Source organism: Glycine soja, chromosome 8, assembly GCF_004193775.1.
Source record: "Glycine soja cultivar W05 chromosome 8, ASM419377v2, whole genome shotgun sequence".
Taxonomy (NCBI): Eukaryota; Viridiplantae; Streptophyta; class Magnoliopsida; order Fabales; family Fabaceae; genus Glycine; species Glycine soja.
Window position 1 is genome coordinate 15,517,385 of NC_041009.1, and position 14,395 is coordinate 15,531,779.

At 31.3% G+C, this 14,395-nt stretch overlaps 2 pseudogenes across 1 annotated transcript; one reads left to right on the plus strand and one right to left on the minus strand.

Annotated features, from left to right (window-relative positions):
* The first annotated feature begins 996 nt into the window (after positions 1–996).
* Positions 997–4,997, plus strand: LOC114422293 (annotated as a pseudogene). Its single transcript, XR_003668669.1, has 7 exons — positions 997–1,196; positions 2,522–2,700; positions 2,861–2,968; positions 3,072–3,704; positions 3,796–3,960; positions 4,038–4,428; positions 4,519–4,997. The product of XR_003668669.1 is annotated as a protein MAIN-LIKE 2-like (transcript).
* A 539-nt stretch (positions 4,998–5,536) lies between these two features.
* Positions 5,537–12,140, minus strand: LOC114422295 (annotated as a pseudogene).
* Positions 12,141–14,395: the final 2,255 nt, after the last annotated feature.

The following is a 14,395-nucleotide window of genomic DNA, read 5'->3' on the forward strand; positions in this document are numbered from 1 at the left end:
GTGAAAGGTTTACATGAATTAGTTGAGTGAAACATAAGTTATTATAATTTTTTGACTTAATTAATTTTTTCATACTTGAAAAATAGGTAATTTTTAAATTATTATCTAATATATTTTTTTTCAACTAAGTAATTGAAAAAAAAATTGTTTTAACGTAGTACTTATCGTTAGTTTTCTTCCGTTAAATGATGCTAAATCATCAAGCCTTATCACTACACCTTAGCGCCAAGTCATCATTTTCTTCCCTTTCTTCCATTTCTTTCCCTTCTCCAACGGAAACCACCACTGTGGACCACGTCACGCCACCACCATCGATCGTGTCATCGATCACCACCATCATGCTGTCCAACCCCTTCTCTTCTCCTTCTCCCTCTTTTCAAACATAAAACAACACGAAGAGGAGTGTTTAGTGGAGTCGATGTTGTTGGAGAAAATGATGTCCTTGGAAGAAGCAAGTGGGATGGGATGCTGAGAAAGTGTTCCTATAAGGAGAGGGTAAGTTGCTTGCGGTTGCAAAACCGATTTGGGTTCGGAGCTGATAGGGAAAAGAAAAGGTGAGATGAGTTGTTTTTTGTTGGTGGCGTGGGATGGATTGTTTTTTGTTGGGTAAGGGGAAGAACGGGAGAAGGGGAAGAAGGAGAAGGAGAGGGGGTTGGAGGGTGCATTGGTGGCTGTGAACGACACGGTTAGCAGTGGTGACATGACGTGGTGATTTTCGTTTGAAAAGGAAAAGTAAGGAATAAGGGAAAGAAAGACAAGAAGAAGAAACTGATAATATAACATTGAGGTGTCAATGATAAAAAAGTTTGATGACGTGGCAGAAACAACTTTTTTTAGGTACTTAATTGGGAAAAAATAAATATTAAATAATAATATAAAAATAATCTATTTTCCAAATATAAAAAACTTAATTTATTCTATTTTTTTAAATGTCTCTTATTCCTGTATTAAAAAAGTGTTTTTTTTAAGAAAAGAAAGAAGAAAAAAACTTAAAAAGAAAAAAAAAGGGCATCAAATCCTTGGTCATCTCCGCCACCAGTGTGGTTCCAGTTTTGTGGGTGGCAACACTGGCAGTGGCAAGCTGCTTCCAACAACGTCAAACCGAGATCTTTTTTAGACATGCTGTAGCGTTTCACTATGTTTCCTCGTCCTCTTCGAAACACGGTGACTCACTCGCTTTCTCATCGACTAGGACGGTATTTCTTGGACTATAGTTCCACCTTCTCTCTCTTTCTTTACTGTATCAATGTGTTGAATAAATTGACCTTTTTTCTTGGTGGGTTTTTCATTTTGCCTAGAATTTGTAATTATCTGCTAGGATTCCACTTTAGGGTCTAGAAAAATCTGTCTTGTGTTAGTCGTTCATTTAAGGTCTGAAAGATAAGACATGTTTTGGAAACTTGGAAATTTATCAGACTCTAATGGGAAATTGGAACTTTCTACTTAGAGAACTGGTGAGGATTATTTGATCAACAGCAACTTGTAGCAATTTTTAGCAATTTTCATCCTTTTGTGAGAGTAGGGAAATGAATGGGGAAGGTAGGGTAAGTGTGTGAGAGAGCATTGAAAACTTACTTACCGGGGATCAAGAGTTTATCAAAGGAAATTGGGTGGGTGCCATTAAGCTATAAGCTGGTTTCTCTGAAATTCTGCTTTATGCAACCCTTTTTACTATTGTCATGATAGAAAGAAGACCTTGTGTGGGAAAAAAATTGGGCTCTCCATTTAGGTTTGGATACTCTTTCTTGTCTTAACCAAGATAGAACATATAAGTTACCGTACCAAGTTCGGCAAGGGTTTTATCTCAAGCTGAAAATAGTGATAAATTATCACTACTGTGGATGATTAAGCTAATGGTTGTCAAGGATGGGAATTATAAAATTGAATTGTGGGCATTTTGGAGTTGTAGAGATAAGCTTTGAAATGAAAGGGTTTACAGTTATGTAAGAGTAAGACTGTGTAGAATGCATTATGTATGTTTGGCAAGACACAGGTTAGCAATGTTACTGGAGATGGAGATTGGGGATCACATCATATAACACGTTGCACTGTTTAGGTTTCTCAGGTCTATATTTTAAAGTGATAGGAACCCCAAGTGGATAAAGTGGAGTTTGGAGAAATGCTTCAAGTGTAATTTATGATTGTGAACTGCATATCAAACTCATTGGAAAATTCTATTGGACAATAAGAGTAGAATGTTCTATGTTAGTGAAATTTGCAGTGACAATGGAAAAATGGATCATGGATCTGTTTGGTTTATAATGCCAAAAGAATTTGAATTCCTTTGCCTTGTTTTACTAGACCATAAAGTTTAAAATCAAAAGAGAAAGCTACAGAAATAAAATAATCCCCTAATATGACGGCTTTAATATAAATGCAGTGAAAATTTTGTGGTGCTTATTTCTAGTGGATTTGTATATATTTGTTTTGCAAGCAGAGTTGTGTTTTTTGTTACTTAAACTTTTAGTGACAATAGTCCAAGATTTATATCCTAAACATGAAAATTTTCTTTTTCATCTAGATGGTGGTGCAAAATAGTGGGATAAGTTGGAAGAAAGGTCTTTGGCCCATTAGTTTTGTAGAAGCAAGTCAAGCAGCTTTAACCATGCTTTGACCCTCACTTAAACTTGGCTCAACCGTATATGAGGGCTGCAATTTCCAATTGGCAAAACAGATATCAAACTGACACTTAATCTGAAGGTCAGCTCCGAAACAATTAGTTGCAATTTTGATATGCTCTTGTCCCATGTTATTTTATCTTTGCTTAATGAAGAATGGTAATGAATTTAATAATATGCTATTGCATCAATTGGGCTGTTTCATAGTTATTTCTTTTTTGTGATTCTTGTATTTTGGATAGTTCTCATTTCTTTCCTAAATGGAGCTCAATGAAGATCCTGGACCAATTGATAATTATGTTCTTTATGATCAAGATAATCATATATTTTCAGCAGTTTGGGATGGACATGTAGGTGGATATTATTTTATTTATAATTTTTAATAAATCATATGAAAATTTCTCAATACTCATATAATTGGATATGATGATATTAGTCATTCCAAATCCACAGGAGCGTGGTGTACTTAGATGCCATGAACACACTTCAATGCTTGATCAGTGGAAGCTCACACCTAAACAGATTTAGTTGGTTGGGAAAGCTGGTTTTGGTTACCTACAATTACTTCCTGCTATGAGTCTTGACAATGCACTGATAGCAGCTTTGGTTGAGCGGTGGAGAGAAACAAATTCCTTCCACTTAGCTGTTGGAGAATTGACAATAACCCTTGAAGATGTATCACTATTACTTGGATTGGCTATTGATGGAGAACCTGTGATAGGTCCAATAAGTGCACCAAGTTCAGTTTGTGAAAAATTATTAGGGAGAGTACCTGAGGACCTGAATGGTGGAATGGTGAAGCTTACTTGGCTGAAGGAGTTCTTCTCTGAGTGTCCTGAAGATGCATCACAGGAGGAAATTGAGCGATGTACTTGTGCTTTCCTTTTATACCTAGTAGGCAGTACAATATTTTCTACAACAACAGGGAACAAAGTCCCTGTTATTTACCTTTCTTTGTTTGAAGACTTTGACAAGGCTGGGAAGTTTGCTTGGGGTCCAGGAGCATTAGCATTTTTATATAGAGCACTTGGCAATGCTTCTCTTAAATCTCAAAGCACTATTAGTGGCTGTTTAACTCTAGTACAGGTTATAACATTACTTCCCTTTACTCTCTTCTTTTGCTGATTCTTTCAGTTTCAATACTGACTGAATAATATTTTATTATTATTATTTTTAGTGCTGGTGTTATTCTCGCCTCAATGTTGGACTGCCAAAATTTAATCAAGAACCTGATAATAATTGCTTTCCCTTTCTGCTTAAATGAAAAGGGAAAAGTGGTGCTTGGATGAAATGTAATGTAGTGTCCTACAGAAAGGCTTTGGACTCTCTTAATCCATGTGATGTAAGTGTTAATAATGTGGATTATTTTAATGAATTAAGTAGAACAAAATAGTAAATCTGTGCAGTGTTGGTACACAGGTCCAGTGGCTACCTTACAATGACATGGACTGTTCATCCATACCAGAAGATATAAAAGCTAGTCTGATTTTATGGGAATCTAGGACTATGCTATTGTGTTTCGACAAAGTGGAAAGGCATCTTCCCGATCGTTGCTTAAGGCAATTTGGCATGCATCAAACTATCCCAAAATACGTGGAACGATGGGAGAGGAAGAGTTGTATAGTGGATCACGGGGTAGACTTGATGGAAAAAATGGAGTTTGGCTCTCAGAGTGGTCAGAACCTTGGGTTATGTTGTTGAAGGTGGTGACATTGCTGATGAGGGTGAGTACATGCAGTGGTATCAGAAGATTACCCGGAAATATATCAGGAGAGTCACATCATCCCTGGAATCAGAGTATCAAAGAACAGTATTTCTTTGCTTAGTTATCATTGTTTGTCTTTTACTGGAATGTATGTTAATATCAATACTTTTACTTGACTGCTACATGCTTTTACAGGTTACTGCTATGAGGGAAATTGCAAATATTGCTGATATAGTCTCAGCAGAAGGGTTGGATTCTTATAATAGAGAGTTGCTTGATGAAGTGATAAACATTGTGCACAAATGTTTAACAGGGCAGTTTGAAGAAATTCCAAATGAGAAAGTGAAAAAGAAGGGTAAACGGAAAGGTAGGCAAAAGGACCATCTGAGTATGGAATATGAATAGCAGCAGAATAGAGCACAGTCCAAAGCTAATCCTGACCTTAGCCTACTGATATTTATAACTTCAGGTTGGTAAAGGACGAAGGTATATAATCTCAAATGGTCAACACCACTACAAGAGTATATTTTATAGAAGAGGATGGCATATTTATTAACATTAAAAAAAATTGAGACATTTGAATGCAGATAGTTTGTAAGTATCTACTGTAAAGTTCCATTTGATATTTGATCCTTTTAGGCATTTATTGGATCCACCCCCATGTTGCTGATGTATGGCCTGGTTTTTAAATGTTTATATATATATATATATATATATATATATATATATATATATTATATTTTTTAATCATGTTATTAGTATAGAATATCCATCGGTTTTGTCTATGATTAATCTCCTTCGAAGCATCTGACTGATCACCTTTAATTGAATTTTTTTTTTCTTTTCTCATAACCATGTTTTTTCATTTACAAAGTTTGAATTCGAAACCTTACTTAAGGTAACCAAATATAATACAACTCAAAATAATGACTTGTTGGTATTATATATATATATTATATTAGCATTTGACAGTTCATCTTTTTATTTGTCTTGCAATTGGGAACAAAATGCCTTTATGCTATTCTATTAGTTGCTTCATGATCTCCCCACCCACAATAATGCATAATGTGATTACCAGTGATACTATGATATTAATTTAAAGAATAAGAAAATCACACGATCTTTTTCTTTATCCAATAAAATAAAGTACGTTTAAACTTTAATTTAAACTAGGCAAAGTTTACGCAAAATGCACTGGAAGGAGACAAAAACATCCAAAAACACATTGACATTCACACTTTTGCAAAATAATAGGAAAAAACAACTGCAAGATAGTAATAACGTGAAAAAATTTATTATAACCATAGATGAGTCTCTTTAGGGACACCGTCTCTCTTTTTGCAAATTTCAACATCATCAATGACTAGTTTCATAATTTATTTGTGCTTAGTTTCAATTTATTTGTGGTTTCTTCTATGCATTCCACTTAGTTTCGATTTATTTGAGCTTTCTTCATGCTCCAAGCATTCAGTTTTGTGATCTTGACATCAACTGTTCCATTATTGAAAGCATATATTTGTGCTTTATCATTGATTGCCAATGTGGGATAAACTCGGGCTGTGATGCAAGCCCTTCCTTCTCCTCCAAAACTCTCCACCACAGAATGATCAATCTGTCGAAGGGACAAACTTGTGCATTAGTAGGAGCATTGAAGATCCTTTGAAGGAAAGAAAAAAAAAACACTACAGGATGAAATTTTTTTATAGCCATGAATTTTAACATGCACACATATATTGCCTTTTGTTTTTATCCCCATCGATAGTATTAAATTTATCTGTTTACAAATAATCTTTTTCTGCATAAATGTTTGAATACATGTATATAAAATTCTCTTTATATTTTGTGATATATACCCACCTCTATTATTTTTTTAATAAGATCGTACACTTGTTAAAACTTAAAAGTTTCTTATGAATGCAGCCTTCTCGCGAGCCACCACAATCCATAGAAATTTTTTATTTGAAGAAAGTTTGTGCATCATAATATCTCATGATTTTACAAATTGGAAAAATTTTCTAATCAATGTGACATGCACTTGTCGTAAGTTTCATACTGATGCAACTTTTGCTGGCTAACAATACATTGAAATTGACTTTTTATTTTTGAAATGTTTGCACCATATACTGATGCACATGTAAGTCTTGTATTAATGCAACTTTTTTTGTGGGCCACTACAGTCCATAGAAATTGACTTACAATATTTGAAGAACGTTTGTGCATATATGATCGATGTTAACAATTTGATTTTCTAAAAAAGAGTTTGTGCATCTTAATATCTCGTAGCTTCATGAATTGGAACTTACCAAGGTTCTCAACGACAGCTTCTCATGAAGAGGGTCCACGTCCACAAAAGTTCCATAAGTGGCCAAATCATTGTCTTTGTTTAAGGAAGACCTGTCATGAATTTGTATATTAGAAGAGTTAACTTGGAGAGAATTGAAGTTGAGTTGATGGAAATAATTAGAGAAAACAACACAAACAAAACAAACCTGCTTTGGTCACTGCACAAGAGTACCAAATATTTGTGTTGGTGTCTGAATATTCTGAAGGAAATTGATGTGTACTCTTGCAATCCCTCTGAAGCAAAAACTAGCAGACCAAATGGGCCCAGTTCACTTATGATGGATGAACCATTTTTACACAGAATTTGGAAATACTTCAGCCTTTTTCAACTTATTCACTTTAAATGAAATTTCAATATCAGCCTGCAAAGGACAAATTATTGCTCTTATTATACCCATGATCGGTTTTATTAACATTATCTAGTAACCGAGAAAGAAATATTTATTATATTAAAAATATAAAAGAATAATAAAATATATATTCTATCTACTCCAAGACCAGCTTTAGAAACAAAACTCACATTCTAATTTCTATAATTTTTTTATTATGTTAATTAAAATAATGTTAACAAAACCAGCTTAATATAGTAGTAGTTAATAATTTCTCTATATTCTATCTAAATTTGCACTTTTAATATTAGGATGGTTGATTGAATTTTGATATAAGGATGGTTGAGGGAATCTGAAAATCAATAACTTAGAAAGCCTCTAATGTATCATATAAAAGCTACGTCGCCTATAAAAAAAATATAAAAGCTACGTTAATTTTATTAAGTGTTGGTATGCTTAACACTTGAGTAATAGTAATATATTCTTTTAACACTTTATTTTTTCAACACACTCTTTTTTTACTATTGAAATTAAATTTCACTTTAATTTGAGAAAAAGAACTAAAAAAATAAAAAATGAGATTCATGTTTTATTTTTTATTTACAAAATTTAAACTCAAGATTTTATTTAAGAAGTTGAAGTTCAATTTCACTCACATTAATCAGATAATGTAAACCCGGAGTTGTCTCAAATCATTTTTGGGGTTGCATTATTAAAGATTTCACGGTCTTCAAAAATATTTCGACAGTAAATTATGGGTTGTATCTGGCGCATTTGATCCTAATTTGCCACAATATTTTAAAAAAAAAAAAAACTTTTTTGTTATCATCCCCTGAACATAGGTAATTTAAAACCTTGAGTAGATCAGTACTATTAATTGTTACTAGATTGTAGTAAGTATAACTTACCTGTGTTGCTGTGACACCATTAATATGAAGCAATTGGCCTCCTTTTAGCACTTGTGGGGGCAAGTTGACTGGGTATGCACGTAGCTTTTCAATTTCCACCACTGGCCACTGTACCAACTGTTTACCAGACTTGTGCAGCCATATAGTCCTTGGAATTGTCTGCACTATGCAAAACACATGTGCATTAATTATTGATCAAATTTCTCCACCACTGTTTTCAAGTACTGTTTAAGGTCAACTTCAATTTTTAGAAGACAAAAAAAAAAAAAAAAAACTGTGGAGCCTCACTCTCCCTCTCATGGTATGAAGTGGCTCATGTTATTTTAAACCATATCCATCTCTCAAACCATGCCCAAAAGGCAAATCTAAGTTATTGAGCAAAGACCAACGGTCAACAAAGTAGTATTTTTTGTACCTTAAATAGTTCGTAACAAAATTATATAAGTAATCTTTCAATATATATACACTTAAGGAAATATTAAATTATATAGATATAATTTTAATAATTATTATTTCATTTTATAATTTTTAACTAAATAGTATTTTCTTAAAACTCATCGTTGGATTGAAAATTCTCTTCACATAAATCACATGTATAAAACTTCATATTAATAAAAAATCATTTATTATTCCTTTCATATAAATTAAAATTAATATAATATAAATATTTTAAAATATACTAAAATATGAATAAATAAAAATGAGGGCGAGCCCTGGTGCAGCGGTAAAGTTGTGCCTTGGTGACTTGTTGGTCATGGGTTCGAATCCGAAAACAACATCCCTCCCCTATACCTTAGCATAGCGAAGAGCCTCTGGGCAATAGGATACGAAGTTGAAGTTATGAATAAATAAAAATCATATTATATATCAAGTTATAAAAATTATATAATAATTATTAAAATTATACCAATATAATTTAATCCATTAAGAAATAGTTCAAATAATCTTTAATAGTTTGTGGATATTCAAAATTATAATGTAATTTCAATACTTTAAAGATTACTTATGATAGAAGGTAATACTTAAGAAATATATTTGATGATTTATTCAATAACAAAATAAGAAATTGCAATTTGCAAACAACTTACATAAATTCCAGACCATCCTTTCTTCTTATCATCGGCACTACTTGATGATTCACTGACCCATGCTAACAAAATCCTTCTCTTCTTTCCATCATCAAAGAACGTTTTTGAGGCATAGTATTTTCCATAATCATAACTTAAAACAAATTGATTAGTCCCGTTATCCGGGATAAACACATCTTTGGTAGCATTGTAACTCCCAATCATATAGTAATCATGTTGTTTAGCACTTCAAAACCGGAAAAAAATCAGGGCACTCCCACATTCCACTTCCAAGGGTTGAATGTAAAGGTTGTTCAGCTTGAACCCAATCAACAAAATCTTTGCTCTTGTACAAAAGTGCCGTTCCACTAGTTTCTCTTAGGCTTCCAACAAGTACTCTCCATTGCCCATCTTTGCCTAGCCAAGCAGTGGTAGGGTCTCTGAATGAACTTGAATCAATGTTGTTAGCACTAGTTGGTTCCATTAGAGGATTTTTGGGTGATTTAACCCATTCCCTAAGAAATGGGTCAGACAAATTTTTGGGTTGGGCCAAATTTTGGACTTGGCGATTCCTGGAGTCAATTCCAGTGTACAAAATGGCTGGTTTGTTCCCAGGAAGTAGTGTGGCTGATCCTGACCAACAACCATTTATATCGGACGGTTGAGATGGAAATAGGGCAGGATCTAGTGGGGTCCAGTTCACAAGATCCTTTGACACTGAATGTGCCCACACAATATTTCCCCAAGTTGCACCTCTAGGATTGTATTGATAGAACACATGATAAAGTCCTCCATATCTCATTGGTCCTACCCAAAAGCCCCGACTCCAAGTAAGGACATTTTTTTTTAATATAAAACTGTGTTTGTTTTACTGATTAAAAAATTATTTCTCCAAATCTAAATATAAAAATACTTTAATATGAATTTATTTTTTGTAATTTTTTTAATTATTGCCCCTATAATTTTTAAAATTTTTAATTTTTGTAAATTTTCCTTTCTTTCTTTTTTTTTTAATTTTGGTTCCTGTAATTTTTTATTTTATTTTTAGTCCTCGAGCTTTAGGGATTAAAATTGAAAAAAAAAATCACAAATTTAGATGAACTAAAATAGAGGAAAAAGACTTAAACGAAATAAAATTAAAAAAATATAAACTTATAAAATCTAAAAAAGAAAAAAAACTTATAAGGACTAAAATTAAAAAACGCAAACATACAGTAGCTAAACTTATATGTAAATTTGTAATATTCTCATATTTGCTATGAGCTTTAAAATATTATTTCTAAATATTGTTAATTTCTTAAAAAAATATATTATTATATTTTTCTTCACTTTTATTCTTACTATGAGGAGTGAGAAATTTATATTCTGATAGGAACATAAAAAGTTGAGGAATGCTAAGAGCATATTCTCTAATATATTCTTTTAAAAATATATAATTATTTTTATTGGTTGAAATTTATTCAAAATAATAAATTTTCGTGGGTTTCACATCTTATTTAATATTATCTATCTTAATTTTGTAATTTTTAATAAATTTTAATCAATTAGAGATTGTGTATTTAAAGAAATGTGCTACTTATTAATACTCCTTTAAAAAATTACTCCCTTTGGACATAAATATAAGCAAAAAAGTTGTCTTATATATTAATGTGAAATTAGTTAATTTTTCTTATATGTAAGTCTAGTAGTATTTTTAACACACTTATATATTTAAATTATTTTAAATTCTGAAAAAAAGATATTCCTAGAGATATTAGAATGTAACCAAAGACATTTTTTAATATATGCAAGAGGAATAATGTTCCTGGTTATAACATTCTTGGAAATACAAATGGTACCTCAAAACAAATGCACATTAAGAGATATTATCTTTGCTACTTTTTACAAAAAATAAATTATAGTGTAAAATATACTATTACTTATTTCTTATAAAAAAAGACCGGTGCAAATAGTAAATTATTTGATAAGTATTAACATGTGAATTAAGAATTTTAAAATTAAAGTAAATTATATTGATCACACTTAAAATTTTGTTAAATTACACAAAATCATATTTTTTTAACATTTATACTAACCTCTCTTGTAGGAAAACATGGTGTAATGAAGAATTTGTATAATTTTAAGAGACTTCATGATAGTTGGTATAATTTATTCTAAAAATTGTTATCTCAAATAATTTCTGCCCGTATTTTTTTTATTATCTTAATTCAAATAAAAATAGCACATAACGATACTTTTTCTCCTAATTATTTATGTTAACATGTTATTTTTTAATTAGATAGAAACATATAGAGAAAAAAAAGATAAGTAATTTTACTTCACTACTATCTACGTGCATGCATCACGTTTACATGCTTATTTTCTTTTCCTCTGGCCCTACAGTAGAAATCTGACTCACTATATTTTGATTTCTACACGGCTTTGAAAGGACTGTTGTTGAACAAACTCTGGGAAACATTTAATTTTCTGCACTCTACAATTCAACCATTTTTAGTTTCCAGAAATATTCTGAAATGAATATAGATATAACAATAGGGGCCCGATGAGTGTTACATTATTCCATCCCAAAATACACTCTATAAGAATCTTACTTAAAATATAATTAAATCATGAATCGAGTCATTACGGTTATTTTTAATAAAAAAATATATCAATAGGGATAATGAAAATTGATGATATAATACGATAGATTGAAGGAAAGTTCATAAAAGAACATGAAAAAAAAGGTGCACTGAACTGAGAGATTCATAAGAGAACTGAACTAACCATTGGGATCTTCAAGTCCAATTTCAGGATTAGATATCAAGTGACAAAAACAAGAAGCAAAAGAATAAACTATTTATTAGAGACAAAATATTTGTACACATAATAAATGAAAAGAATAGAAAGAAATGAATAAAGGGTATATAAGAAAATTTAAGATTATTATTAGTTGAAGGAAATATGCATACCATTTATCCAATTCCGAGCTGGTTGAAAATGATAAGCAGTTCTGTAAGGTTGATCATAGGAATATTCAGAAGATAGACTCTGAAGATTTCTATAAAGATAATGGGAAGCTGAATTGCCATAAATGACAGAAAAGAGAGTTAACAGCCAAATAGTAGACATAATCATGGTTGCTATGTGGTAATGTTGTGGAGGGAAGGTGTGCTATCCTATCTATTTATATATATAGAAAAAACTGCTGGCTATGGTGGAATTTTCTGAATGGATCAAAAAGATATGAAATTAAGGAAATGTTAATCTTTCAACCCCCAATTTTGGGTTGAATAAATGTAGGAAAAAACTGAGAAGGATATGAAAAGAAAAAATGAAGCCACTTTGGTCCATTTGTCAGAATTTTGAAGTCAATTAAAACGAGCATCTGCTCCAGTTGGACCATTTCTTCAAGGTACAGAGTATTAATGACTAATGGGACTTTTCTTTTTTATTAACGAGACTTGAACACTTCCAAGTATTTACGGACGTTAAATTGTATTTCTAGTCTTTTGTAAATGATTCATGGGAAAATCTTGTTATAATTAGAAATCTTGTTATAATTTTGTTTTACAAAACTAATTGAAAATAAGTTAGCTTGAGATTTGAACAGATAGAATTTAAAGTTGAAATTTGTTAAGCTTAATTATTAAAGATTTTGTCCAACTAACCCAAATTAAAAATGGGATTAAATAACCTGATCCCATGTAGTCTAATAAAATTGTATACATTAGATTTTTTATGCACAAAAATTTATGTAATGTTATTGGTGTAGCAACGTGGGGTCATGACAGGATAATGATAAAATGAGAAAGAAAGAGGTCTTCCAAGAAGAAAAAACGGGCGAAGTCACCACCAATGCTTATTTAAAAAGGAAAATGTCGTGAAATAAAAAAAGGATAAAGAATAATCTACGGTTTGAGAAAAAAGATTCGAAAATTGTTTATACACAGAGAAGGTGCTAGTATCCCTCGTGTCCGTCATGAAGACGACAACCTTTAATCGAGTGTGCTAAAAATAAAGTAACCTTTTAATTATTTATTTTCCCTTGAGAATATGAGTTATGTTCATTATATTTTTTGTTTATTTAGAAAAATAAAGTGAATTTTTATTTTTTAGGAAAAAAATGATTTTTTTAAAGTTTTTTAGGTCAACAAGAGGTTTGTCCTTGTTCCTACATATCTTCAAGTGTAATGAAGAAATCAGACTAACATAATTTTTTGAATAGAAAAGAGTTTGTGTGTTGGGTTGATTTTTTTTGAAAGATTTTTTTTAATTGTGTGATAAAAAGCCGTTAAGGTGTTAGATCTTGAAGCGTCGTTGAATTTTAAGAAAACAGAGGAGAGAATCACTTAATGCATTGGACAAGTTATCTCGAGTAATGTGCAAATTTTGTAGAGAAAATTGAGAATCTCAAATATACTCTATAAAGTCAAGCAAATCAAAGACCCAGTATGACTTTCACAAAATTTTACTCACATTATTAAAACACCACCAAGCTAGTCAGAGACCTGACTTGGAGTGCACAGAATGTGAAAAAAAAAGACTTTGAATTTGTGGTAAACTGTGAAGTCAAACAAGTTGAAAACCCAACATGACATTCACTAAATTTACCCACACGTTTATTAAAACACCACCAAGCAAATCGAAAACTAGGATGAAGTGCACAAGATGTAAGCGTGTACTAAAGAATACTAACATAGAATTTCAAAATGATTAACGTAACTTTAAGTAATCAATAGATGAGACACACACAAATAAATTGAATGAGAATAGAAAGGAATAAAATAGAAGCGGAGAATACACTTAGTAATTAGGGACGCAAGATTAAAAACATGGGGGAAATAAATAAGTGACAAAATATTTACAATATACTAAAAATTAACCAAACAATAAAAAATAAATAAAAAATAATAGAACCAAACCCCAAAAAGGATGGTGTAAATAGTAGTTTCTACTTCATTTGGACAAGAGTGAGGGCGTACATGTAAATAGAGGTGTGACTAATAGTATTTATTTTATGTACAATTATTTTATAAAAAAAATGGGTTAGGTCCAAAATAAAAGCAAGAAATTGTATATGTGAAAAAGGGTGAAAAAGGTGGTGTAATAGGAATTTTTATTTTGTGTTTTTTCTTTTATTTTTTACTTTTTATTATATAAAAAAAAATGCACAACAAATATTTACAATATATATATATATATATATATATATATATATATATATATATATATAAGAGTCTCACGTGTGACCAATGGTTCATTCATTTATCATGTAGTGCCAAACAAGGTGATGTAATGAACTTCTTTTATCTTCTTAGGAGTCGTGCCTCTTCTTATTTTATGCGTGTTCTATTTTGTGTAATTTTCTTTTTCTTTGTAATTGTGTTTATACCTTCTCCTTTTATAGTGTTATTTCTCATTCTGTCCTTTATAATTATTTCCA